The sequence below is a fragment of the Euprymna scolopes genome, chromosome 19, assembly GCF_053919585.1.
Source record: "Euprymna scolopes isolate OS-2025 chromosome 19, ASM5391958v1, whole genome shotgun sequence".
Taxonomy (NCBI): Eukaryota; Metazoa; Mollusca; class Cephalopoda; order Sepiida; family Sepiolidae; genus Euprymna; species Euprymna scolopes.
This window is the reverse complement of record NC_136500.1, coordinates 55,774,650-55,802,171: the sequence shown is the minus strand read 5'-3', so window position 1 is coordinate 55,802,171 and position 27,522 is coordinate 55,774,650. Positions and strand designations below refer to the sequence as shown.

Below are 27,522 nucleotides of genomic sequence, written 5' to 3'. Positions count from 1 at the left end.
TCTCCTCGTGTATAATGTACTGTTAAAGTAAATAATGAAATAAAACACTATATATCTATATGTATGTATGTATGTATGTATGTATGCATGTATAAATTCAATATCTTATACGTGTGTATTTATACGAAACAGTATTACAAGGTATATATGTATGTATACTTTATACATGCGTGCATCTATGCACGTATATATATATATATATATATATATATATATATATATATATATATATATATATATATATTTGATTTCGTTTACTTTCTCTTATAGCTTGTTCTTTCTCTTTGTCGCCCTTCTTCGCCTCCTCTTCCCCATTCTTAATCTATCTGCGTTGATTCACACAATTGAGGCAAGTTGTGTGCGCCAACTTCGCATATCTCTTTCTCTTCTCTTTCTCTCTCTAGCTAGTTCTTTATTTCTCTCTAAATTCATCTTTCCCTCCCTCTTCCCATTTTATTCTATTATACTGTCCTCACCACCCCCGCCTCATCATTCTATTCACATCTCTCTCTCTCTCTCTCTCTCTCTCTCTCTCTCTCTCTCTCTCTCTCTCTCTCTCTCTCGTTTTACTCCTCCGTTTATCTGATACTACTACTGCTAGCTATTATTATTCTTGGACTTACCACGGCTTCGCGTTTTCGGTCTTCCCCAGCCCTACCAGAGTCGTGTACCATGCCGACTCTCAATTATTATACCAGCTAATCACCGTCTTTAAACTAAGCTCGGCAAAAGGACACGATTATGGAGCAATAACTCCTAATCTTCTACCTTGACGGATGTCGCTACGAACAAGGACTTTGCTCCAAGCACCGACTGGACACATTAGCCGTGCCGTGCACCATACTGGCTGTAAAGGATTACACCTAGGATTTTAAAAACCTATGGCATGTCATGGGGTAAGTACCAACTAGTTATAACGATGTTTTCTTTTTACTTAACAGTTTATAAATTATTATGTTACATGTAATATAGATGATTATCATCAGCAATCTATATTATAATCGTCTTCCTTTTAGTATGCATTTTTTAATTAAATGGTTGTAAATTATTACATACATCGACTTGTGAATAATAATAATAATAATAATAATAATAATAATAATAATAATAATAATAATAATAATAATAACGGACACTAGCTGAGCCTTTAGGTTTGGAGCAAAGAGAAGTCTCTGTTCTAATGCTATAACTCGTATTGTCTGTATTGAAGAAATCCTTCTAGACTGAGACATTTTTTCCTCAAATCCAGAGTGACCTTTTTGAGGGGAGCTGGATATATCATCGCATTAGCAACCGACATTGTGTCTAACTTTACCCTCGTGGAAGGGGTGGGTGGGGGTAGGCAGATAAACATCGTCAGTACGAAATAGATCGAATAATTCTGGTGATGCTAGTTCGAAAGAAATGGGTGTAAAGGAATGGTCGAGTTGTGTGACGATGAACAAAATCTGGGCCAACGCTTCGACTGTTTACGATCCACCTTCCTCAGTGAGATTAGGAAAATGCCTGCATGCATCTCGCAAGCGAATGTGCTGTATGTTTTTTCATCTTTTCATAGCGTTGACGTGCGCAGCGTGTGTAGCAGTCTCCAAAGAAAACGCCTATATTTTCATTCGTCTAATGTTAAAACAATAATACATATTTAGAAATCGAAGTGACGCTTTGTTCAATCATACCGCATACTTCAATAGTGAGTATTGTTGCACACATAATTTTGTTGGGGGGGCAGTATTCATCGAATGACCTGAAAAAGAAATAATAATTATTATTTTTAATAATAATAATAATAATAATAATAATAATAATAATAATAATAATAATAATAATAAAAAGAAGGATTAGTGTCACTCAACCTCCCGGGAATGCCACTAGCCTTTATGACCTATACTTTAGTGTTGAATTACTACCGCAAGGAAACAGTGATCAACGCATTGGATAGGTCTGAAAATTTGGAGACACTTTTTTTCTCAATTTGACCACAGGGAACAGCATCTGCTTTTTTTTTTTTTTTCTTTTTTTTTTTTTTGGTAAGTGAGCGAACGCCGGGAATGACTGTGCAGTGAATAAATAAATAAATGGAATTCAAGTGCAATCGATGGGTGGATATATGAGGAAATTACAATAGACCGATGGTTTCCTCCAACAGAAAAAAAACGCAGTGACACTAAGATCGTTGATAATAAAGAGAGTGATTCTGTAGGAATGGAAAGCACCATACACATCGGAGTGCAAGAATAGTTGAGTTAGCAATTCAACACTCAGGGAAACTCATTAATTGTTATAAACGAGAAATAGATGGTAAACCACTGGTGCGAGAACAAGTTGCAATGGAGATGGTAAGACTTGGAGAATTTTCGAAATTTGTGGAGACTTGTTGCCACATACGCCAGGGAATACCACACTCTTTTACCAGTCAGTGCTCAATTATGTACAAGGAGTTTAAATGAGTAGGGACGAGTATGGCTTGGTAACACACAGAATAATCATTAAGGTTCGGAGAGAGTGGAAAGGCCGAGGGAGAAGAGCACCATCCGGACCTCCACATGAAAGACGTGAAGAGTACTGAAATTCTTCATAGGTTTATAGTCTCTCAAACCGCAGAGGCTGCTAAGTGTTGCTATTAGCGAGAAATCAATGATAAACAGCTGCTGAAAGAACGAAAAATCATTTGCAACAGTTGTCGGAAAAAGAAGAGTTGCTGATATTCCGATATTGGAAAGACTATCCGTTTGAGCTAAGGGGCGATCAATGGTAATGATTTGTGAAAGAATTCCATGTCAATAATAATAATAATAATAATAATACCAATAATAATAATAATAATAATAATAATAATAATAATAATAATAATAATAATAATAATAATAATAATAATAATAATACCAATAATAATAATAATAATAATAATAATAATAATAATAATAATAATACCAATAATAATAATAATAATAATAATAATAATAATAATACCAATAATAATAATAATAATAATAATAATAATAATAATACCAATAATAATACCAATAATAATAATAATAATAATAATAATAATGGCGATTCCATGTAAATAATAATAATAATAATAATAATAATAATGATAATAATAATAATAATGATTTCATGTAAATAATAATAATAATAATAATAATAATAATAATAATAATAATTACGATGATTCCATGTAAATAATAATAATAATAATAATGATAATAATAATAATAATAATAATAATAATAATAATTCCATGGAAATAATAATAATAATAATAATAATAATAATAATAATAATAATAATAATAGTAATAATAATAGTAATAATAATAATAATAATAATAGTAATAATAATAATTCGATGAAAATAATAATAATAATAAGAAGAAGAAGAAGAAGAAGAAGAAGAAGAAGAAGAAGAATAGAAGGATAGGAAGGATAACGAAGATCACTAACGGTCGTTGATGGCTAGGAAGAGATGATAACCTGATATTGCGATAATGCTAAATGATTTGCATTAGTTATCAAATTACAGAGGTTGATGGTACTGGAAATCTAGTGAAGACACCCTTTTCTCAAACTCGAGGGAAGACTATTGGTTTTTGTCAGTTGGCAATCGCAGATACTGACCTATGTGAATACTCCCGGGGGGGGGGAAGCTTGTTGTCACCCAAACTCCAGAGAATGCCACAGGTTGTTTTCAAAGAGAAATCTTTGACGATGGCATGTGTGACTACTCCTAGTGATTAAATGATAATCATAAAAATAATGGTTTCTAAAGAATACTTTCATTGCAACATCTACATACGTTAATTAATGTAAATACGTTTATTTATCATTTATGTCTGGTGAATGCGTGCTCCTTTTGTTTTGTTTTTTTGTTTTTTTGTTTTTTTGTATTTTTGTTTTTGCTTATAATTGGGAACCAGTCCCGCGGTAATGTGTTGGAAAGAAGATAAGCCATAACAGGCATATTTTGTCCATCATTAGCTATCTTTCGAAACCAAAGGATGCATATAATTTACACTCATAATATTGTATTCATTTTTTATAAAGTTCGTATTACATGTGTTTCGTTGAATGACGGAAGCCCACCAAAAAACTCATAAGGTATAGTTGAATAATTTATATATATATATATATATATATATATATATATGTAATATATATACACACACACACACATATATATATATATATGTAATATATATACATATAAGTATATTTCTACACACACACATACATATATATATATATATATATATATATATATATATATATATATATATATATATATAATCGCTCGTTCAGAAGGAGAGAAGATTCTGAGAGTAGTTTACATGAATAACTGTTTTGATTCCAATTTAGCAATTTTAGGGAAATGGGTTTTCCCAACATTTAAAATCGATCTCAACTGTAAAAAATGAAAGAATATCAGTCTCTTTCTCTCTTTTTCTTATTTTTCCTTCTCCTGTCTCTCTTTTTTTTCGTACTATTCTCTTCTTTTCCATCCCCTCGTTTTCATTTTTACCCTTCTTACTTTTCTTTTTCCCCAATTCTGCTCTTTTAATTTCCATCCACTTCTCTGTCTTTAACACATACCCTGTCTCTTTTACTTTCTTCTTTCTCTTTCTCACCCCTCTCTCTCTCTCTCTCTCTCTCTCTCTCTCTCTCTCTCTCTCTCGTTCGATCGATCGATCGTGCTCCTCTCGATCTCTTAATTTTATCAACATTGTATTTGCTTTAATTTCAAAAAGAACAACGAAACGAAAACATGTAAACGAAATTATTTTTTAAGAAGTCAAAAACTTAACATATACAACGCAAGTTGGTTGGTTGTTTTTGTTTTACGGCATATCAACCCTTTTCGGGTTATTTAATGCCGAATCCAAAGATTTTGAAGAAACATTTTTTTTAATAGAATATATTTGTTTTCACGTCGGTTTCTATTTAACCCATAGTTGGGACCCCAACAGATACTACCACTGCGGGTCAGAGTGGACCTGGGAGCAATGGTAATTAAAGGGTGGTTCCACACTCCCCAAAGCCCACAAGCTGGGGCCCGCACCACTGGATATAGTTTAACGTCATATCCAGGACCCCCATTGAGGGACTTTTACCCTCTGCAGGGGGGCAGTCGGCGTATTCTAATGCCCCACCGACAGGGCCAATATAACGCAAGTAAAATATTATTTTAGAACAAATTGATAATTAATTAAGAATTAATTAATTAATTAAAACGTAATGGTATAAAGAATGATAGAATGTGATACTTTAATGCAAATTAGAAATATTTTCAACAAAAAAACGGTATTTCTAAAATTTTTTCTCTTTCTACTCTATTTCTTTCTCTTCATTCCACCTTGCATCTCTTATACCCCTTCTTTTCGTCTCTCTGTTGATCCTGCTCCCCTATCTCCTCTTTAAGCCCATTTTGTTTTAATTTAACAAGTAAAAAAAAATGAAAATATATGCAACTGAATTTTTTTAAATCACTCAGCACATTTGACCCAAATAAAATATTCTGTTCGAACGAATTGACATTTTATAAAAAATATTTGTTATAACGAATGATATAATGTAATAATTTAATGCAAATCAGAAATATTTTCAAAACATATGTGTCATATTTCGAAATTCAACCGGCTTATCCTTTAATCGTATAGGGTTATTTTTTTTTTCTTTTTTCAGCCTTTTTGGTCTCCCCCAAATAAAATAGACATGTTTTATTTTGTCATATCTCTCGTTCAGATTTTATGCAAATTGTACCTATTTTAATTTACGACACCCGGTAGACATTTGGAACATCCAGTGCACATTATATGTACCTTACCATTCTCATTAATTCTTAGATGCAGTATATAGAATCTTTAATTTTAGAAGACACGATTAACACGAACCGTAATAATCTGCTGATTACAAGCGTCATCGGTTCCGTTAAACTCTGATCGCTGGAAAATGTTCTAACTCTAATCTGTGGAAAAACATCGTCATATATATATATATATATATATATATATATATATATATATATATATATATATATATATATATATATATATATATATTATCTTGGAACTTTTTTAACCTTGGAACTATATAAAAATAATTGTTCAATTTTTAGTCCTTTGTCGAAAATAACTTTCTCAGTAAGTCATTTAATCTTTTGTAATCAACTTGCTTTTCAAACTCACAATAGTCCTAAGTTTTCAGAGACCATCGGCTGTTTACCAGGAAACACTGTTTCGGAACTAAAAAACGAAACACTGCATTAAAGCATTGCTCCCCAGCAATTTTGATCAAACACCACTTCATTTAAACAAAAGCACAAAAAAAAATTTCCGGATATTGATCCTGTCTTTTCTTTCTCCAGATCAACTAGGTTAACTTTTTAATATTTATTACCCAAAAAAGAATATATATATATATATATATATATATATATATATATATATATATATATATATATGCGCGTGTGTGTGAGGGAGGGAGAGGTAGAGAATGTGTGTATGTGTGTGAGGACACTTATTAACCTATATACTCAACAAAATTTTTAAGGGGGAGGTGATCGGAGTTTGCTCTATTTGTCAAGCGTTTCACGAATACGCATGTGCGGCCATGAAACATGACAGATTCTTTATGTTAAGGATAAGCATGTTCGAAACCCATTCTAAAGGTCGCTGCAAGTTGGTCTAATGATTGTCGTATTTTACTGACTGTGCTTAGGTTTTGGTTTCGATCTCAGTTCGAGTATTTTTTTTTTTTACTTTCAAGAAGTGAATTGTTTAAAACGCACGTTTCTGTTTATTTCCGTATTTTTTACTTCGCTTTTTTAAAGGAATTTAACATTACGTTTAATACCGGGCAACTTCTAGTATATATATATATATATATATATATATATATATATATATATATATATATATATATATATATAAAATAAATATGGCGATTAAGCTACATTGAATATTCCGCGTTTAATCCATTCTATGATTCTTCAGCCTGAAGAATCCTAGACTGGATGAAACGCGAAATATTCAGTGTAGCTTACTCGTCATATATATTTTATAACTTACTATATATATATATATCCATATATATATATATATATATATATATATATATATAAGTGAGGATATGTGTGTGAGAGGACACTTCTCAACCTATATACTCAACGAATGTTTAATCTACAGACTTGAAATTTAGTATATAGGGTGTTCAGACAAGTGAAAAAGGTTTGTACCCGTTTTCATCCGGAAAAAGTCTAATAATGAGGTGTACATTGAAAACTTAGTATATGAGGCTCCTCGAATTTTTATGTGTTTGTCAACTGTTTCACGAATGCGCATGCGTGATTCGTTCATATGACAATTTCCTTATGTTAAGAATAAGTAAGTTTGAAAACACCTTTTAAAGTCAGGTAACGCTGGCCTAATGTAAACTCACTGTCTTTAGGCATCAGTTTCGATCTCAGCTCGAATATTTTTCTCCTTACGGAAAGTGAAATGTTCAGAAAAAAAAACATTATACTCGCATGCATATGTCTCAGTTTTTTTTTCTGTTTTTTTTTTTTAATATATATTTTTAAAGGAATTTATTATTACGTTTAATGCCTACAGTATGTCCGTTTATAATTTTCGCTTATAATAAATAAAGAATTTCCAGTAAGCAAAATATAATATTTATGCGGGCGGCTAGCTAGTATATTTATATAAATATTTCAATAATTTTCAATTTTGTTTGCAAACACACTTTTCATAGTTTCGACCTATTTTAAAATTTTACCGTTTTTTTTTTCTTTATTGTAAATTAAAGATGTTTTCAAAATAGATTTTCTTAGTACATATTTTACTATTAAAAATTTCTATTACACATCTTGTGATGTATTTGAATTCAGTTAGAAATAGTTTGTAGTAAAATGCTGGCTAGGTAAGATATGCGTATGGACACATACACATCTATATCTAGATATATGCACACACACACATAGATAGATAGATAGATAGATAGATAGATAGATACGCGGTTATGTGTCTGTGTATATGTATCTGTGTATTTCGGTTTTTGGTTTGTGTATTTTCTATGGAAAACAGAGCACAAAGCATTAAAAACATAAGTAGATATCCCTAGATGCCGTAAATCCTTTCATTCAAATAGCTTCTTTAGTGGAACTGTTAGTCTTTAGAATTCCTTCCTAGACCCTTGCTTCTCTGACTGTACTGTCATGCAGAAGTTCAAGTGTAATCTGAACATATAACTCCATGCCCAACGCTCTACATAGTATGCCGCCAAATCTGGTCTCAAATAGTAGCCCCTTACTACCCAAACAAGGCACTGTGCCTTGTTTAGGGTCAATAAAGATTTTTAAAACTTGATATACATATTCATAGCGACTCCGTGGTCGGGCTTGTCGGTCTTAGCCCGAGAAAATCAATAGTCAAGTGTATACATTTTAAAGCAAAGCATCTCTTTTGTAACATGATTCGATTTTTTTCAACTTGTATTCACTGCAAAAAATAAAAAAATAAAAAAAGTAGCTATTGCTACCGAGACGTATATGTCTACCGTTGTTAGGGACCATATTTATAGAGAGCATATTAAGTAGGGCTGTGTGCAACAAGATATTTTTTCATTTTACATTTAAAGTTATGTATGTTTATACAGTCAAGAAAACAAAAAGTTAGAAAGGAATTTCAAATGAAAATGATTTCAAGAAGAAACAACTAAAGTCCAATGTTTTCCGGAATTTGGGGCCCTTTAGAGTGTTGCTATTCGAGTTTGCCGATGGTATTTATGTTATGTAGGCATAAGTGACTTATAAACTATCGAATCATATTTTGTAGAAGTACTTGTAAAACGGGTATAGGGATTCAACTTGTGGCGATGGAAAAGACACCAGAACTTCGTACACAGTGCGTAACCTGTTAGGTTAAAGATTCTTCTAGCTGGACATGTACAAATTCCACAGCAGACTTTTTCATATGTAATATATTAATATTGGCATTCTGTAAATGTTCAGCGTAAATGAAGATGCCTTAATATGATTGTAGTTCTTTAGTTAAAACTGAAAAAGTATTATCTAAGTTAGGAGAGTCGTAAAATACGCTTAAATATGATATTTTAATTGATGCAGATTTCGTATATATTATCATAGAGTCAATTTTCTAGCGATTCTTATATATTATAAAAGTTTAATTTCAAAATTAAATAGTATATATCCATATAACTTGGGTGCATCTGCTTGAATCGAAACCGAAACCAAAAATTATAAAACACACACACACACCCACACACACACATATATATATATATATATATATATATATATATATAACTTGAGTTCCTTAAGTTATAATCAAAACCGAAACCAAGACTTATAAAGAATTCTTGATAAAATTATTTATTACAAGTAATGGAAGATCATAACAATTCGACAGTCACTCGGAAGGCAAAAGATGTAAACATGACACACTAAATAACAGACAAGCTATTGTACTAATATATAGATCATGTACCCTGTGAAAGAGTTAGAAACTTAGCCGGTATACTTGCCAAAATATGTTAACAATAGTTCATACATGAGTGAATGTAAGATTTCTAGAGCGCGAGAAGGAGATTACAAACTTGCTAGTTTTTACTGGTTCAAAATTCAAACTTATTGATTCAACCGAAATATTGTACAACAAAAACAAAAGAAAAACCGAAGTAAAAATAGATCAAATAAATTTCTTAAGGTTCCGAGATTTGATCTCGATATTTGATCCCGAGATTTGAGCTCGAGTCAATAATAATAACCATGTAATACGACTCGTTGACTGATACTACTAATACATTACTATTAATATAAAAATGAGCAAACATTACGACTGTGTTGAGCCGTGAGGTTCACAAATACTTTATTTTCACAGTGATGCTAACAGCTTTATATCTGTATCTATCTTTGGCTATCTCTCTTCTTTCTCTCCTTCAGTCACCCCCTCTTTTTATCCCCTTGGTAGGTTTTTATATTTATATGTTTATCTGTCTTTAGACTCCAGGTTTTCTCAGAAATTGCTAGTGCGATCTTACTTAAATTTTGTATATACTTTGCTATGATTAGATGCAGCGAACTATGCCTTCTAGTTAGAGATTAGATAATGATTGATAAATATTAGTCGCAACAAATATCACATTTAATGTAGAAATGTTCTTGAAAACTACTGAACGATCTGGCTGAAGTTTTGTATGGATCTTTGTTTTGATACAGTGCAGAAAACTATTATGGTATCCGTTCGATGTAGAGTTAAGGATTAATAAAGGTGAACAAATATTATTATATGATGCAAAAAACAATAACTATCACAATATTAATCTATCATGTTGATATAAAGAACTGTTTCTAGATAAACAGTCTATAACTTTTTCCCTTTTTAATAAATCTTGCATTTGTTCTTTTATAAAATTGGTTACTAGATTGATTAATATCTATATTTAGATTTGTATTAAAGAAAAGTTTACAATTAATAATTTGGAAAGTATATATATATATATATATATATATATGTGTGTGTGTGTGTGTGTGTATATATCTATATACATATATATATGTATATGTATATATATATATATATATATATATATATATATTACAGTCATATCTTCCAATGATGTGCAGACCGTTTCAACCATCAGGCAAGAAAGATTAAAATACAAAAATTAAAAAGGTTCCAGACCTTTTCAAATATTGAGGAGATAAATAATGCCATGACTGGCAATAAACAAAAATTAACGTTCTTATGGGTTTAAATTAATTACAAAAATCAAGTTTCTGTTAAAGGAAGGAGGAAAGGTTAAAAGAGTAACATTAAGGAAAAGTTAGAAAAAATTGTTAGAAGGAGCGGGTAATATTTTAATAATGAGAGTCGGAAAAAAGTAGGAGAAAAAGATAATTTGCTATTTTTTATTGAGCACTATCACCAACCCTTGTTGAAATTCATTTATTCTTAATTTTGTAATATCTTTCTACCTGGAATATATATATATATATATATATATATACACTAGCATTTAAGCTCGGCGGCGTTAGCAAGGTGTTTGGAGGTGTGTGTTTAGCAAAAAAAAAAGTGGTAGTAGGAAGGCAGGCTCGAACCCGTACCACGAAGGAGGAAAAGAACGTGAAAAAAACGTGACGTCTTTGTTGTTACGACAACCGCCAAACCGGAAATGACGTATGTTTAAATTAAGATTAGACAATCGTAAAGAGGAAATGACTTTCAAAAATATCGGTAAAAAAATCGACCACTCCCTGTAGAAAAGTATCCAGTTGAGGGTGAAGAAATTAGTGATTTTAGCCATTTTTTCAGTATTTGTTGTTTGAAAGGTACAGGCTTCAAAATAACACTGATCTTGTGAAAACCTGTCGCCTCTGTCAAAAGTTTTTGGCAGACATACAAACATATATACATACATACATTTATATATTGGTAGCTCAAATTTACGATCCAAACCGACTAAAACGCTTGTCCTATCTCTGAATACCCTTTATGTAAAATTTCAAATGTGTAGACCAGAAATTGTCTGAGTAATTTGGTAGATTTATTGTTTTGGGTTCAATTCAAGTTATTAAGTTGGATCCATGTCAAAGGGACCTATATCTAAAATTTCAATTGTTTATACCCAAAATTGGCGGAGGAGTTTCGTAGAGTTCTCAAAGGTCAACTCGTTGAACTTTGACGCCCTTACAGCCAAATTTATGGCCGAAAACACAAAGATTTTCCCAATCTCAGTACCCTGTATATTTAATTTCGAGTCTGTTGATTTAAAATTGACAGAGCTATCGTGTAGGGAAATGTACACAGACAAACAGACAGACACCCAGATACTTTCACTTTCATATATATATATATATATATATATATATATATATATATATATATATATATATATATATATATTAGAAAGTTAACGGAAGAGAATAAGCTAAATTCTTTAAAAAAGAAATTTATCGGAATAATGCAAAGCTCAACAAATTGTAATGGAGCTTGTATAGAAACCAATAAAGAAAGGAAATGGCGATATATATATATATATATATATATATATATATATATATATATATATATATATATATTATTTTGTCATTATCAAAGTATACTTACGCAGGTAGATATGAAAAGTCTTTATTAAAGTGTGTGCCTAATTCCATTCCATGGAAGCCAGGCGCGAACGCAGACCGCACAATATATATATATATATATATATATATATATATATATATATATATATATATATATATATATATATATATATATATATATATCTTTGTGTATGTGCTTTTGGACGTTTTTATACACTTCGTGTTTTCTTTAAATATTGTACAACGTTGAGATTTTTTTTTAATTCCTTCTAGTTTTCTCTTTTCTGTAAGGTTTTTATTTAGATAAATATTTATTGAATAGAAATTCAAAAAATAAATGTTTATGCATGAAATTCATGTCCGACATAGCAAAGTTTACTTACATTAAATAAACAGCAAACATATTTATGTTTGCACAGAAGTTTGTTTCGTTCAGTTAATAGAGGAGGAAAGATGTTTTAATAATGATAACACATCAAAGACAATTTATCTGTTGTATCTTCTTCTTGCTTTTTATCTTTCTCTCTCTACCTACCTATCTATCTATATCTTTCTACCCCTTTCTCTCTCTCTCTCTCTCTCTCTATATATATATATATATATATATAATAGAAAGCTGAATGTGTATGTGTGTGTGTGTGTGCGCTCGCGTGTGTATATGTGTCTGGTCACGAATAGGCTCCTATATGGTTGACTATTATAGACAACTAATTAGATATAATGATAGAAGATGTATCGAGACACAGGAATGGGTATGTTTAATCTGGCAGAACGGTGGTTCATTAAAATTGTGGGATCTGCGTTCGCGCCTGGCCCACAAATTATGGATATAAAAAATTAAAAAAATTAAAAAAAAACGTTTACAAGTGTTTTTGATATAGATGTACTTATGTATGTCTTAACTTAAATAGGGATGGTATAATAAAATTGTGGGGTCTGCTTTCGCGACAGGCCTCCATAGAATGGAAATAGGCACAAACTTTAATAAAGACTTTTCATATCTATCTGCGTAAGTATACTTTGATAATTATGTTTCAGTTTGAGGAAATATGGTATAATAAACCTGACCTCCATAGAATGGAATTATGACACGAAGTTTATCAAGGATTTTTAATATAGATCCACAGAATATTGTGATAAGTGTTTCAGTGTGAACCGGTATGGTGTAATAAATTATGGGCTTTATCCATTTTATTTCTACTTTCATCATATTTTGCTTTTAGTTTGATTCCCCCAAATTCGAAGCTATCTCTTTACAACCCTTCCTTTTCATAACCTATCATACTTTCATAAATAAGAGTCCATTTTCTGTAGGCTATTTTTGAGCCCAGTCAACGACGGGTACTTTTGCTAGTATATATATATATATATATATATATATATATATATATATATATATATATATATATATACCTAGTTTTTGTTATTGATTTCTTAAACGATATTACGCTTAGAATCTCCACCTTGGAGATCGGGTGTTTTTTTTTAGAAAGTCACCCATTTTTTATTTGGACGTAATTTTTATTTATTATTATTTTTTTTAAATAGTAATCTACGTACACGCGTGTTTCGGGGTCCTACCCCTCTCTCACTTTTTCGACCAAATTTCAAACAATTATTGCAGTTTATTGATCACCTTCTCAGCTATATTCTGAAAACAAAATCCGTTCTTCTTTCAGTAAAACAAAAGTTATGAAGTATTTTCTGGTGTTCGAAATCGTCAAATATGTAAGGAGGTGAGCGACGGTTTTTATTACTGGTTTCCATTGCAGCAACGTCGCTTCCGCGACCACTGTTGCTACCAATTCACTGCTGTGGCGAAAAAGAGAAGTAACAAGTGCAACAGAGAGAATTGAAGCATAAAATTGGGGGAATTTATTTAGAGCAGACGGGAGCCGTACATTTTCATTACATATATGATTATAGGGGTAAAAAAAATAAAAGGACTGAAATCTAACAAAGAACAAGTAAATTTATTGGAAGCCTGGAAAAATCATGGATTACAATAGAAAAAATGCGAACATGAAAAGTAATAAGTTTAAGCTTAAACATGGAAAAGAAAAAGACGAGATATTCTAGTAAAAAGTGCAATAAATTTGTAACTTAAAATATTGCAGCATTAAGAATCTTATCTTTAATTAAATTTATAACATTATATGAGTTCATTTCTTATTGCTACAATATTTTTATGAATTTATGATATTTTTTATGAGAATATCTTGTCCTTTTCTTTTCCAGTTTTAACAACTAGTTCTTTACTTTGCCATGTTTCAGCTTAACCATATTACTTTTCATGCTCGCATTTTTCTATTGTAATATATATATATATATATATATATATATATATATATATATATATATATATAGTGCAAAATTTTGTTAAAAATTCAAAGACTCACGTTTTCTTTTTATAACCTTCGTTTATTATATATATATGCATATACACACACATATATATATATATAACTACTTAATTTTCTCACATAAAATTAATATACGAAAGTATAGATTTATGCGTAAACTTTAAGTATTTACTTCAAAAGTGCTCAATACCTAGGTAGAGCTAGTTAGTAAGTTATAAAATGTATATGGCGATTAAGCTACACTGAATATTCCGCGTTTCATCCACTCTAGGATTCTTCAGGATTATGCCTGAAGAATCCTAGAGTGGATGAAACGCGGAATATTCAGTGTAGCTTAATCGCCATATACATTTTATAACTTAATATATATATATATATATATATATATACATATATACATATATATATATATACACGCAGATCATCATATAATGATTAGATCACTCTGAGAGACGTTAAAACAATTTAAAAATAAACGTTTAAATTTGACCGATATTTCTCGCCGTTAACGGTGGCCGAAAGGATTTGGTTCTTGTCAAAGGAGATGGCTTCTGTTGCCTATCCCTGCACTGATGATTCCCGAAAGGATGAAAAGCTAGTGTCTGTAGGTATTTAATATTTATTACAGTAACTAATTATATATATATATGTGTGTGTGTGTGTGTGTGTGTGTGTGTGTGTGTGTGTGTGTGTGTGTGTGTGTGTGTGCATGTGTGCGTGTGTGGATGTCCGTTTGTATATATGCATATATGTGTGTACGTGTGTACTTTCGTCTATATTTAATCAAACAAGCTTATATTAGATTCTTTTATACCCGAGATTTCCCCCGAACTCGAGTAGGTCAGAGGATTTGTACAGAAAAAGACTCACACTGTTTATCGATGGTAGAATATGATTATTATCGATATTATACCGTAACGGCTTAAATATCAAATAAAGGATAAACTTTTGCTTAACTACCAACACATTAATTATTCGATTGTTTTGGAGATACGTTTTTCCACTCCATGAAAGCACTTTTCGATCGGTCTAGTTTCAGTCACACAGGTTTCTAGAACAGTTACTCGGTCGGTCTCTCACAATTTGGTTTCAAATAGAGGTTTTGTTGTTCTGTCAATATTTGTCGCGTTTCCGAATTAATGAGATGGTGATTGGTTATTGTATTATTTGGATCCATCGGACTATTGTTCTCATCTAGAGTGTCATTTTCACAACGTTTCGTTCGATGTAACATAAGACCTTCTTTAGGTGTATAATGTCGGAAAATAATAAACCATGCTCCCATTCATTCCAACAATATGGTGAGTCTAGATGGAGTGGGTCTGTTCACGAAAGTACTCACTGAGGAGACCCTGACGGTGTTACAGGATAAGCTGACTTCTGATTCCTCACTAAAGGAACGCACTTCCAATTTCCAATACAATATAGTTGAGATGTTGACATTCTTTGTAGAAACTACACAATTCCTGGTGGGATCTGATATATATTGGCAGAAATGTCTGGCGATGTGATTACCATTGTCTCCAGTACAGGCCAATGCATACATGGAGTACTTTAATGAAATGGCGTTAAGATCAAAACTACTAAAGCCAACAATGTGATTTCGATATGTGGCTTACACATTCATACTTTGGTCCCATCAGGAAGATGTTCAAAGATGTTCAAATATTAAGAGATCATGTGAACTCTATCCGTTTAAATACACCGTTGAAGTTTATGTTCTGTCCAGTGAAAATTAGCTTTCGGTATACAGATAACATAAACTCTGGGAGCACCGGTAAGCAGCACATCTAAGAACGATAATGTTCTGTTATGTTTTTTTATGTAGTAATAATAATTTTTAATAAATAGTAATATTTACAACTAGAAAATTAAATAGGTTAAAGGCTTTCAAAACTCGTACGAAAACTGTCCGCAATGACTTGTGGGGCAGTGGTTAGAGTCCTTGAAAAACAAATTATAAATGTGATATTCTCCTGAAGGTTCAATTCTGAGTGTACGCGACTGAAATATACAATTGCGAATTACTTAGGACCTTTATCCAGTCATGGCTGACAGAACAAGAGCATTCCACCCCCATGTAGTTAATAAATAAGTTCAGTCGAAATTCTGTCCAAATTCCCGAGTTCGACAGGATACATCTAAAGAAAATGAAATGTAACATCGGCCAAAACGTTGTGTAAGTGGAACTCAAAATGAGAACAAAATGAATCCAAATAATGCCAATATTTGTCAGTATAACAAACTTTGGTTTGAAACAGGATGTCTCTAGGTCTGTCGCGCTTCGAATTAAAGTTGCATTTTATCTATTTAAATACCTCTCCATTCCTTTGCTCTGCTACGATTAAGTTGGTAAGCACTATTTACTTTGTTTTCTCTCTTAAGCAGAAGTTAGCGTAGTTTGTTTGTCTGCGATGTTTATACTTTGAACTATGATGCTTTTTTTATCAGGTTTCATCTTAAAATGTGTGTTTGTTTTAAAAAAACGTCCGTGCAAGTACATAATCAGCTATATCCGTCTGTAAGTATACGTATATGACACACTGTCTATCCGTACAACCATATAATAAGCTATGTCCGTTCGTGTAAATATATGGTAAACTATGTCCGTCAATATGTGAATTTTTCATATAAGTCATAAATAGCATTCCCATTTCTAAACGCGCAAATTGAATAAACCCGATTTAATAAGTTTTTCTTGTTTTTGTTTTAAACATGAAACAGATCTGCCTACAAACGATGTTCATCATTTATTATTTCAGAAATGTAAAACCTGTTTCTTTTTCTCAGTTTTATAAATGTCAACGCATGAAACTAAACCTTATCTTGAACGAAACGAAAATGTCTATTTATTAATGCAATATTGATAGCTATGCTTCATTTTAAATTAATATATTTGATTAAATTCTTTATAAATGATATTTTAATATATACTGCATGCGCACATTTGTTGAACCAATGGTAAGTGAAGGTTACAGAGATGCATCGATGTTGTATTTTTTTCTAACTGCTTTGCAACTGGCAGTAAGGCGCAAAGTTGATCAGGGTTGAATGAGGATCAATGAATGTTCCTCGCCATTATTTTACTGTTATCGAAATTTGTAGAAATTGCCCATTTTTCTATCAAATTTAATGACTGCACCGTAAGGAAACTTCACCTGGTTCGCGCGACGACTTACTCCATAATATCATGATCTACATTGCACTGTATAGAACCTATTGTTGATTTTGTAAAGTTAGTAGCATGGAGACTCGACGTTGTCCGGGATTAGATAAGAATCAACATATTTCCCACCTTTCCGCACATTTATTATCATTCGAATCGGTGAACTCACCTATATCAATCAAATTTATTGATTGCCTGCCCTAGTTAGGGACCTCCCTATCGAACTGTACAGGGAGGAAGCTTCAAATTCCTCCTAGCAGTGACTTAGTCAACAATAATTTGTAGCCCATATTGCACTGTAGTGAATCTACTGTTTATTTAATTAAATTATGTGTAAAAAAAATGTCTTTAACCATGGTTTAATTGTACTCTAAACCGAAACATTCATTTGGTCGCGCATCTGTCTTATCAAAGAACAAATTGTGGATTTTCTAAAATCATTTTAACTTTCGCCAAGATCGGATTTGTTTCGATTATCGATTTTCGATACTCATATGACCTATTCTGATAGAAAACACACGTTAGAACACTCCCAGACATACCTGGTATGTTCGTATGGAATGTCAAAAAAAAATCGGCCGCCGTTTTATGTGTATATAGGGAACTTTATTCTCTCTAGCATACATACACAGACAAAGTTAATTTTATATAATAGTAAAGATAAATACACTTACATGCTACGATTTCTACTTATATTCTTGCTATAACAGCTAATATTGCTATTAGTAATAATGATAATAACAAAAAATACTATTACCAAGCTCTGCTCACATGCTGTGAAATATTCAAGCAAATATAGAAAAAATATCAATATTATATTTAACATATTATAATCCGAACAGGGTAGTGCTTGAATATATGGTTAAGTGTAAGTTTTACTCATGTAGAACTGCTTTAAAGCTTCACTGCTCACTCCTTTTACGACCAAATTTCAAATATTTTTTATTGTTCAGAGGTCACCTTCTCAGCTATATTTAAAAAGGAAATTCAATTTTCGTTCATTAAAACATAAGTTATAATAAAATTACTGGTGTTCAATAGTCCTCAGAATTAGTAGGAAACGTGAGGGACGGTTTTTTTCTCATTGGCTGTTGATTACTACAGCAAATTTTTCAACATTAATGTTTTAGAGACGATTTCTTCTAATTGGCTGTTGGTTACCATAGCAACTTTTTCGTCTTCGACACCTTCATAAATCATAACGGGAATATCGCTCGCATGCCATCTTATTTGGGTTATATAGAGAGAGTTAACAAAAGTGATGCCCTTTGCTGTGCGAGGGCTGATAATATTTCGTTTACGACGTCACCCGTTAATTCTATTTCTCTCTTTTTCGTCACTTCTTTCTGTTCATTTACTTAATTACGTCTTTTTTAGATTTTTTATATTTATTCCATTTAAGAAGTTAGAAATATTTTTATGCACTGTTGACAATACATATGATATTGAACACAAAAGAACATATTATTTCAAAGAAAAGCACGAAAAAAATCATGGATTACATAGAAAAATGCGAGCATGAAAAGCAATATGGTTAAGGTTAAACTTAGAAATGTAAAATAGCTGGTTGTTAAAACTGAAAAAAGGACAAGATATCCTAGTAAAAAATATAACAAATTTATAACTTAAAATATTGCAACATTAAGAATTTATATATAATGTTTAATCAAATGTTTTAAGAAAAGTCTTCATGTTGCAATATTTTAAGTTATAAATTAATTTTTTTTTTACTAGAATATATTCTCTTTTTCCAGTTTAAACAACTAGTCCTTTTATTTTTCTAAGTTTCATTTTAACCATATTACTTTTCATGCTCGCATTTTTCTATGTAATAATAGCATTTGTATATACATGGAAAAGCTGTATCCACAGGCACATCTTAGGTCGTTCTCCTATACATGAATTTCGTTTGTATTGAATTTACCTTTCCTATCAGGGGTAGGTGTAACACAAGATCGGAAGGCGGTGATAGAAATGCATTCGCACACCCGTCGACATTTCAAGACAAAAGTACTTCATGATATTAGATAAAATAGAGCCTCTACTCAAAGCAAAAATGTAAGCATGGGACGATTGACCTTCTAGTTGTTAATTGAACAATTTGGGTTTTACTATGCGATAAACAACTGGACTATCCGTTTGTGCTGTCAAAATAAACCTGCTTCAAATGTTCCCGAGTTGAATGTCCGGTAAAAAACATTTTAATATAATCCGATGCTTAAATACAAAGTTATAGCTGACAGAGAATCGAATGAACCAAGCAAATCTAGAAATGAATTAGGAGGATTCAGAAACTCCTGACTTTAAGATCTTTTCTCATCTGCTCACCTAATAACTTATTGCTGTCACAATTGGTTTCAAATTCTAGCATGGCGCTATTCCTACATTTACGCTATTAAAATGACTCTCAAGATAAGAATATTAGTGCGAAGAATCTATAACATACGAATACATATTGCTTATCAATATGAGTTCATATTGATAATCAATATGTATTCGTAAGAGTTTATTCGTATTGGATTAACCACGCCCCAAATAACCTACTTTGCCTTAAATTTAGTAAACCCCGCATCTTGAGGTAATTAAGGTGTTCCTGTAACACAGTGTGTGTAGTGCGCGTGGAAAGTGTCGGTGGCAGCAGTAGTCGAAAAACTGGCTATATAAATTGAGGAGTGTGCGCGAGAAGCAGTGGGGAAAAAGAAGAAACATGCAACACGTACTCGGAGAGAAAGATCGTCGACACCGAAGTGAAACTGACATGTAAATGCGAAACCGAGGCGTGCGGTCGGAGGAAGGATAAACTCTCTCCAGGCTAAAATAAACAGGTGACAGCGATAGGCTTTTAAGTGGTGTCCGGACGAGAGAGTACGGTAATAAAACTTTGTTAAGAAAGAAGAAATGCTGTCCTAAATATTTATTTATTTCTATTCCTGTTTCGTTTGTTTCTTTCTTTGCCTATTTGCGACGTAAACAGCTCAGTTATATTCCATCTGATTAGTTCTGCAGCCAGATCGAGAGCGTCCCTTAATATTGGTTAGCAATTCTGTCTTAAACCAATCTTATCGTATATTTGAACCAGCTTAAACGTCGTTTGTAGATTATAGATGATGCAACGATGGTTTGTGCAGGCTCTGACTTGATTGCTGATAATTCAATCGCTCTATTCGCACCGCAGAATCGTTCGAAAGCATTTAGAATCAAACGTATCAAACTTCTTCTCTTGGCTAATTTTGAGATGTTAAGTCTTGCTACCATGCAACAGTGTGGACACACTTCCCTGAATTTGACTATTTAAAAAATATTTTTATTCAAGATGAAACATGGCACATTGAAGTCATTGTTACATCAGTTGGTGTATATGAAAAGCCACACTTTGGACGTTTAAAAAGTATTGGAGAAATAAAACTGAGGGTTTGTACATCAGAATACTTAAAGCCGCCTTAAATGTCTCTACTCGGCAACACTCCATAAAAGAACAGCTCTAAATACATCACTTTGGGATCTCAGCATTGAACAATAAAAAAAACAACAGAATGGTTGGCCACTGCTAGAGAAATAAATAAAAGTCAGTTATATTCTAGTATAGATGTCAAAACAACGATGCAGTTAAGTGTGGAGACCACACAAAACTAACGCAAAGCAACTAATAGATGACTCACAATACACATGGCGTGTGTAACACCTTGTGTAATAGAATGAGAGGATGTGAGAGAGTTAGGAAGATCCATGACTCTACCATGACTAGATGATGATGATGATGATGATGATGATGATGATGATGATGATGATGATGATGATAAAGAAGAAGAGAAGAAGAATAAGAAACCGTATTTTTATTGCAGGGTTATTCTAAAACATAGCAAATTCTATTCTTTTTCATCACGATTTTCTTGACAAGTCTGATAGCTCTTAATGATTAACCTTTTGTTTTCTGGTTTTCAGCTGGATATTTACTTAATAATATAATTCCATGGTCACGTACGCATTGTTGTCTCTATTTTTTTTTTATAACGTAAAAATACACGCAGCCTTTAATATGAGAGCAGTGTTCGGAATAGCATGTTATAAAAATGTTTGTGACGTTGTTCTCAACTCCAACCGCCATTAGCAACTTCTTTAGCGCCTTTCGCCACGGTGACTTCTCTTTCGCCACGGTGACTTATTTAGGGCCTTTCACCACGGTGACTTATTTAGGGCCTTTCACCACGGTGACTTATTTAGGGCCTTTCACCACGGTGACTTATTTAGGGCCTTTCACCACGGTGACTTATTTAGGGCCTTTCACCACGGTGACTTATTTAGGGCCTTTCGCCACACGGTGACAAAAGAATTCTCCAAGAAAATGAAATTGTGACGTAATTGTTCTTTCTTTTGCTTTTGCATCAATTACCGCACTAATAATAGTGTGAAGCAAGCCGAAAACTAATCTCTATTTTAGGGAATCTTCAATAATTTTTTTTTCGTTATTTACAAGAGTAGTTTCAAAAGTAAAGACTTCTAACTTTTTTACTTCGAAAGTTGAAGAGCAACGAAGGCGGGAGTGGCATCAATCAGTTTCAATTAACGTTACAAATCATCAAAGTGTTGTCTCACAACCACACCTGACAAACTCATTGACCTTATCCTCAATTGACCTTTAAACCTTTATAAGTTGTGACGTTTTAGTAAAAAGGAAAGATATACTGGTAATATATAATGCAGAAGTATAATGGCTAGACACCATTTAAAGCCAATTAAGATATATATTGGTGTAATGCTTTATTAGTACATCCATGTGTGAGTATGTGTGTGTGTATGTGTGTGTTTAATACTCCCATCGATTTCGACATATGAGGTCCCACCATATCAACTAAGTTGTTCGGAAATCCACACAGATGATTTGTTTATGGTGGTGAAGGCTTTGTGCAAAACCAACCACACTTTCTGGTCCAACTGCTAATCTCAGTCGGTTTACTGGCTGTTACAGTAGACCTTACGTATTACAGTAAAGTTTTTCTTCTTCTAGATTATGGTCTTACGAAGACTCCGGTTGCATCTCTCAGAGTGGATTTAAACAAGCTCGCGATACTAACCTGGGAATTGCCCATTTTTCAATTAAATTGATTGATTGTCTGCTCTAGACAGAAACCAACACCGGACACTGGCGGGAAGCTCCGCATGCTTGAACGCAATAACTTAGTTCATAGAAGAAATACTTTTAATGTCATGAATTCATTTTATGTAATTTTGATTTTTATGTAATGGTTTGAAATATGTTTTAAATTTCAAAATCAAGTATATTGATTCAAGTGTGGCTTAAATATACGCGAATTTCGAACGCGCCTCAATCTTACCCAAGAACTTAATGCTGATTTTTTAAAAACTATTTTATATAATGGCTGCAATTGACGTTTAAAATGCAAGAGTAAAGTTGCGGTTCAATTGTCTACTGAACAGAAATATTTCGAACGCTACCCTTTTTTATCAAAGAACCTACTGATTATTTTATACACAGGTTCCTTCAGCCTGTGCACTAATATTAAGAAAGTTAACTGAATTAAGTTATAATTATTGACTCTCAATTTGAATTGTCAACAAATAACCATATTAAAGTTAATAAATTTAACTGAAAACATATTGAAATTATAAAATTGTCTAAGTTAAGACTTACGTTTATTGGATTAACTTGCGATTCGTCATTATCCGACTGTTTTATTAATTAACTTGTATTAGGAAAAAAGTAATGATTATCCATTATTTTTCCTCTCCTCCTTGGCAGTGTGTGAGAAATTCCATATTCAACCGCCATGTTTCTTTTAGGCCGCTGACATGGTTTGCTAGCCGGTCAATTATTGGTTTAAATTTGAATGTGTCAGGTGATTTGGACTTGGCGCTTTTTTTGCATTCATGCTTATTTTTCAGTCTAAGAAAAAACACGGGATGGGATAGACTCAACGCAGCGGCTCCTCTGTCGCGGGAGTCAAGATAATTCCTTCATGGGCACCAAACAGTCGGTGAACGAAGGACCCAACTCTACAAACAGAGACAACCTATTTGCTGAACCTATTCAAACCAAGGAGGATATTCCACTACCGAATGAGTGTGCGAGAAATGTCTTTCCTACCCGCTCAATTTTCTTCCCTGCAGAAACACATGAATTCCACAAACAAAGCCATACCTTTAAACTCAAATTTTATTCACAAGTAACAGCAATGAAAATTCTTTGGTTCTGGTAAGTCCTTTGCAAAAACGGTGGCCGAATTTGCTTCCATCCGCATGGAGCCTTTAGTTAGAATTCCTTTTGTTGGAATGTTAGTTCATTGTTCCTTTGGAAGGATCCATGTTGTTCAGGGAGAACACGGCGGGAATGATGGCGCCTATATTCAGGTATAACGTGAGTCCTGTAGGACTCATGAAGAAATAAGATAAGTTCTTATGATCAGATAATAACATGCCGAACGATAGTAGAATGTCTTCCTTGGTTTGAATAGGTTCAGCAAATAGGTTGTCTCCGTGTAGGCGGTTTAAAAGAAACATGGCGGTTGAACATGGAATTTCTCACAGTAATAAAAGTCCTCAAACGCATTTATGATATTAGCCTTTATAAGGTGTTTACTTTGTTCAAGGTCGGACTCTTTCTTTAATTTGATTTTTCGATTATCAAATACCGATTTCCGATACTCAGATAAAAAATGTATCTAAGAACTCTCCTAGACACATAAAGTATATTTGGGGAAAATTTCATGAAATCAACGCAGCTGTTTCGAACTCAATAGTAAACGAAGACACACACTACATATATATATATATATATATATATATATATATATATATATATATATATATATATATTAAGTAATGTGATTTATAATTTAAAATTTAAAAATCAAATTTTAATTAAATTAAAATTGAAATCAGGAATTGTGGTTAAAGTAGTCATTTAGATGTTTGCAATAGCTTTTTATCTTATTCAATAAAATAAAAAGCTATAGCAAACATCTAAATGACTACTTTAACCACAATTCCTGATTTCAAAAAAGAAAAATTAAAAGATTCATCTGCCTTACTTTTAATGCTAGGTTTATTTATGGTGTCTTTTAAATTCAATAAAAAGCAAAATTTGCTAATGAGGAGACCTTGCTTACCAAAAAACTATATATAATTATTCTACATAACTTGATGTATACCACAATAAAAAGCATTGTTTTCCGAAACGATCGTACAGATAATTGATTTTGTTGTTGTTCCTTCTTATGAAACGGATTTTTAATTTAATTAAAATTTGATTTTTAAATTTTAAATTATAAATCACATTACTTAATATTGAATTAGCTCTAGGACATTTAACTATCGAGCTTATTATATATCTTAATTACAACGAGCACTTCTATTTCCTGTATTTTAATTAAACTAGTAATTTCACTGTTACATTAAAATACACTCAGCTCTTTAGACTATTGTTCTAATCTCCTTTAAATTATATATATATATATATATATATATATATATATATATATATATACACTGTGTCAATCGCTTTATTGCATATTAGCAAAATATCAATATTTCACTAAATATACGTCACAAAAAGTAAAATTGTATTATGAAAAGACTGCTGTAAAGTTTTTTATTTCTCAAAATTTTATTCAAATCCATGCGATATTCACGAAATTGTGGCATTTAGGGTTTCATTGAAGAAATCCTCATAACTTGACCACCGTGTTCTCCGAACCTTTACCCCATTGAATGTCTCTGGTCAATATTGAAAAGAGTGGTTTATGAAATCAAACAATTGACAAGTTTTTGTTTAAAGTTATTAAAAAAAGTGGTGGATATGTCGATAAATAAGTCATATTTTTTAAATATTGCACCTAGAATGTATTTTTATTTATTATTTTTTAACAGAAAAATACATAAAACAGTAAAGTTTTCATGATTAAACGTTGTATTTTTGCCCTAAAATAAGGTTTTAAGGGGATTGCAATAAAGCGATGGAAATTGGAAATTCTTTGATAAAGGATAAAATGTCATGTGAATATCGCATGTACTTGAATAAAGATTTGGGAAATAACTAACCTAAAAGCAGTCCGTTGATGATACAATTTTCAGTTGTTATTTTTGTGACGTATATTTAGTGAACTATTGATATTTTATTCATCTGGAATAAAGTGATTGAGACAGTTTATACACACACACACATATATATATATATATATTATTTATATATGTATATGTAGTTATATATATGTCTGTGTATATATGTAGTTGTATATATATATATATATATATATATATATAAAATATAAAATATATTTTAGTCATCGACATACAGACCTGTTTCGTTGTTTCACAACTCATCAGTGCCGCTAGACTAACACCTCTCCCAAGCCGAGGATCGAACCTAGAACCGTCGTGATGACAGTCGGCAGTCCTACCCCCTGACTACGGAATCGGTGGCCGAAATTAAACTGTCCGAATGTCTATTTAAATAAACATCCGTCCGCCACTCGTAGAGGGCTCAAACGTTTGTTTGTAAACAAACCGCGAGCTTCGCATTTTTTCAGCTAAATTAAGTAGCGAGTAAGATAATTTACGATAGTGCTCTACATATATATATATATACAAACATGTATATATCAATATATATATATATATATATATATATATATATATATATATACAACTACATATATATACAACTATACGTATAATAAATAAATATATATATATATTTATTATACGTATAGTTGTATATATATGTAGTTGTATATATATATATTGATATATACATGTTTGTATATATATATGTAGTTATATATATATATATATATATATATATATATATATATATATATATAGTGGAGATGGTAATTAATAAAAACTGAAGAAAGTGCTCAATACTGTTGTAGAGCAAATATGCGTTTTATCTTTTATTACCGTATTCTTCTGTTAAGTTGCATTATTGTTTCGGCTACACGGCCGTTTTTCTGGCCGTCTGTAGCGTCCTCAGACTTTTACAGACTTAACAGAAAGATACGGTAATAAAAAATAAAACTTATATGTATATATATATATATATATATATATATATATATATATATATATATATATATATATATATATATATATATATAACTTATACTTTTAACCAAAATGTTAATGCATTAAAATTCCGGTAATATCCATATACTAACAAAATCGCAATCAAATTATATTAGCTCAATCATTTAAGCTTCGCAATTATCAGTTTTCATTTTTTGTGACGTATATTAAGTGAAATATTGATTCAATAAAGCGATTAACACAGTTTATACATCATCCTTATCTTCCCATACTATTCTTCATCATTCAACTGAAAATCTTCCATTTACCACTATCTTCTAATAGCTTTAGGCCTTTATAAATGGCGAGATGTTGATATTAAAAATGTATTTCATGAATAATCATTTGAATATATTCAGAACTTGAACGATAAACACATTTACTACATTAACTCCCTCTGATATTAAGTGAATAGAAAACGCTTTATACGCCTTAAGAAATGTTATTAATATATAATTAGACTCAGCAAGATCGTTCTTGGGCCAATTCCCGAATAACACACGTTGGAAACAATAATGCACTCAAAATTGATAGCGTTTTATCGCCGTGGAATAATGCGCATTAATATCAATTACAGAACTTGTGGCGTGCTGGGCATGGTTTCTCTGACTTCAAGACCTACGTTACGTCATTTTTGCGCAAGTGTTTTTGGGGAAATAATTAACCTGAAAATTATCGTGATAAGACGTATATATTACGCGTCTGATTTGGGTATGATGTATCAAGAACTATTTTTGATGTTCTTTTGTGACTTATGTATCTGATATTTCATAATTCTTACCAGTCTCTTAAGTAGAGAGATTTTTA

At 31.7% G+C, this 27,522-nt stretch overlaps 1 protein-coding gene across 1 annotated transcript in view; it reads left to right on the top strand.

Annotated features, from left to right (window-relative positions):
• The first annotated feature begins 593 nt into the window (after nt 1-593).
• LOC145240131 (uncharacterized) overlaps nt 594-27,522 on the top strand; it is a 362,100-nt gene continuing 335,171 nt past the window's right edge. The window contains exon 1 of the mRNA XM_080103741.1: nt 594-896. The gene's annotated coding sequence lies outside the window, so the exon portion shown is untranslated. The remainder of the gene's footprint in view (nt 897-27,522) is intronic.